Source organism: Anneissia japonica, unplaced genomic scaffold, assembly GCF_011630105.1.
Source record: "Anneissia japonica isolate Jap-2015-1 unplaced genomic scaffold, ASM1163010v1 scaffold287844_len763494_cov143, whole genome shotgun sequence".
NCBI lineage: Eukaryota > Metazoa > Echinodermata > Crinoidea > Comatulida > Comatulidae > Anneissia > Anneissia japonica.
Window position 1 is genome coordinate 158851 of NW_022739814.1, and position 3876 is coordinate 162726.

Consider the following 3876-nt stretch of genomic DNA (forward strand, 5'->3'; position numbering starts at 1 on the left):
TTAAACGTCGGAAGAAAGCTTCCAGATCCAAAGATAGTTGTTGTGGGTCAGCCTTTCTCGGTTTGGGGCAAACTTTGAGTCCTCGGGATATAAGTTTGGTTTCTCCTTCAAAAAGCTGACTGTTAATTTGAACAACTGAATCCGTGGTGTTGCACGGATTATCACTAAAGCGCCGAATGAACCTTCTAGGTTTACGTGAAAGCCAAACATTGTGCGAAGGTTGGATCACTTGTGTTGAAATGATATTGTCTCGACCAGATTTGTGTTGTCTCCTCAGGGAAAGTTCCTTGGAAAGCTTAAGGCAATCATTGGCAATAATCTTGAGTTTGTTTTGAAACTCAGATATAGGAAGGTCTCTTTTTAGCCTTGTAGTCCTAAAGTGAATTTGGTTGTCGATGTCTTTGATGAGTTTGCGGCAGTTGCCAATTAGGACCTCATTTAATCGACATGCATTTTTGTTAAGGACGCCATTCCAGCGGGAATGGAAGTCACGATCTGCGAATGGAATACCAGACCTGACATGAAATTGTAGTCCGAATTGTTAGAACGATGTTCAAGATAAATTACGATTGGTTACGATACCTGACGCGTTTTTCCGACAAGCGTCGTAGAAATTTGAAATTGTCCACAGTACCCTCCAGAATTACAGCAGAGTTGGATCAAAATGATACAAACAGTAGAAAATGATATATAGATTAAAAGGCAAAATACTACACGATGTATTATTATGTCCTTTATTCGAACACTGCATTTACCTTTCTTTGATGATTTATATATATAATTTAACAGTGTTAACGGCGATCTTGATTTATATTATATGCTACTATGTGTTTCTAGCCGTACCTATTGTGTAATGGAGTGTATCTGGTGGTAATTGAATCTATTGAACCATGAAACCTCCGTGGTCTAATGGTTATGACGCTCGCCTTTAAAGCGAGAGGTCGCAATTTCGAGACCCGCCAGATGCATTTTATTACAAAATTACTTTATTCATTTCATTACAGGACTACATTCGTTGAGAGCTATGCTACACGATGTATTATTATGTCCTTTATTCGAACACTGTATTTACCTTTCTTTGATGATTTATATATATAATTTAACATTGTTGTTAGGATTGAGACGTGCATATTCTTATGGAGTAAATTAATATAATAATAGTAAATAATACCATATTGGATAGTATATAATACACCGACATAATGCAAATTGTCTTACAGATTGTCACTGTATACTGTTAATCTACTGAAAAGCAAAACAAATTCAGCCATGGCCGACATTAATATGGAATGATTAACCAGGGGTCAATGAAAGAAATCAGACAGGAAATTTGTAGCAGATTGGCTAGAGTCTCTTATTTTAAAATTCAACAGGAAATTACTAAGCATGTGAAAATTCTCTAGCTGAACCAAGATTTCCTTCTGGCACAATGTTTCATTTTTCATTTCTTTCTTCTAAGTCGTGTATAATACAATTCTATCCACCTCAAGTCGCTTTAATTTGGCTTTGACATACTTTGGCAGTCTGGTAACAACTCCTTGTAGTAATTCTTCTATTATTTATAATAATAATAATAATAATAATAATAATAATAATAATAATAATAATAATATTATTTTAGGTATTTATACCTTTTCCACATTACCCTCGTCATTGGAACGATGGCTAAGGGGGAAATTCCATAGTTTGCTGCATGAAATATACTACAATCCTACTGTGTGAAACTTGCCACAAAAATGTTAATAACACTGATTATTATTTCTAAGATATAATAGGCCTAATAATTCAAACAGCAAACTCTTACTCTAAACCAAATCAACGGTCTAAAAACATGCCTACCAGTGACAACTATGTATAACAGTTTCACATAATATTTTGGTTGTTCCTGCAACCTTCATCAGCTTGTAAGTGAAGAAAATATCAAATTGATCTTACAAATCATCTAAAGAGATTAGCATAAGGTGTTCTACTGTTATCAAAAGTGAAAAAAGTATAGTTCATGAGAGTAAGAACGGCATACAAGTGTTTTAGATATATTTATATAACTAAGGCATTCAACATCCTCTATGGCCCGAATGAAAGTTTCTAAAGCTGGGCAACGATTCTTAGGGGAATTCCATGTACCTTTAGGTTTGAATTTGGTAACATTGCCCGTGTTATCCGTGGTGTTGCCGTCGGAATCGGCGAAAAATTCACGGCATCTTAAACGTCGGAAGAAAGCTTCCAGATCCAAAGATAGTTGTTGTGGGTCAGCCTTCCTCGGTTTGGGGCAAACTTTGAGTCCTCGGGATATAAGTTTGGTTTCTCCTTCGGAAAGATGACAGTTAATTTGAACAACTGAATCCGTGGTGTTGCACGGATTATCACTAAAGCGCCGAATGAACCTTCTAGGTTTTCGTGAAAGCCAAACATTGTGCGAAGGTTGGATCACTTGTGTTGAAATGATATTGTCTCGACCAGATTTGTGTTGTCTCCTCAGGGAAAGTTCCTTGGAAAGCTTAAGGCATTCCTTGGCAATAATCTTGAGTTTGTTTTGAAACTCAGATATAGGAAGGTCTCTTTTTAGCCTTGTAGTCCTAAAGTGAATTTGGTTGTCGATGTCTTTGAGGAGTTTGCGGCAGTTGCCAATTAGGACCTCATTTAATCGACATGCATTTTTGTTAAGGACGCCATTCCAGCGGGAATGGAAGTCACGATCTGCGAATGGAATACCAGACCTGACATGAAATTGTAGTCCTTTAGGAGCCGAATTGTTAGAACGATGTTCAAGATAAATAATAAGATGGTTACGATACCTGACGCGTTTTTCTGACAAGCGTCGTAGAAATTTGAAATTGTCCACAGTACCCTCCAGAATTTCAGCAGAGTTGGATCAAAATGATACAAACAGTAGAAAATGATATACAGATTACTACACGATGTATTATTATGTCCTTTATTCGAACACTGCATTTACCTTTCTTTGATGATTTATATATATAATTTAACAGTATTAACGGCGATGTTGATTTATATTATATGCTACTATGTGTTTCTAGCCGTACCTATTGTGTAATGGAGTGTATCTGGTGGTAATTGAATCTGTTGAACCATGAAACCTCCGTGGTCTAATGGTTATGACGCTCGCCTTGAAAGCGAGAGATCGCAGGTTCGAGTCCCGCCAGATGCATTTTATTACAAAATTTCTTTATTCATTTCATTACAGGACTACATTCGTTGAGAGCTATGCTACACGATGTATTATTATGTCCTTTATTCGAACACTGTATTTACCTTTCTTTGATGATTTATATATATAATTTAACATTGTTGTTAGGATTGTGACGTGCATATTCTTATGGAGTAAATTAATATAATAATAGTAAATAATACCATATTAGATAGTATATAATACACCGACATAATGCAAATTGTCTTACAGATTGTCACTGTATACTGTTAATCTACTGAAAAGCAAAACGAATTCAGCCATGGCCGACATTAATATGGAATGATTAACCAGGGGTCAATGAAGGAAATCAGACAGGAAATTTGTAGCAGATTGGCTAGAGTCTCTTATTTTAAAATTCAACAGGAAATTACTAAGCATGTGAAAATTCTCTAGCTGAACCAAGATTTCCTTCTGCAACAATGTTTCATTTTTCATTTCTTTCTTCTAAATCGTGTATAATACAATTCTTTCCACCTCAAGTCGCTTTAATTTGGCTTTGACATACTTTGGCAGTCTGGTAACAACTCATTGTAGTAATTCTTCTATTATTTATAATAATAATAATAATAATAATAATAATAATAATAATAATAATAATAATAATAATAAAAATAATGATGATAATAATAATAATAATAATAATAATAATAATAATATTATTATTA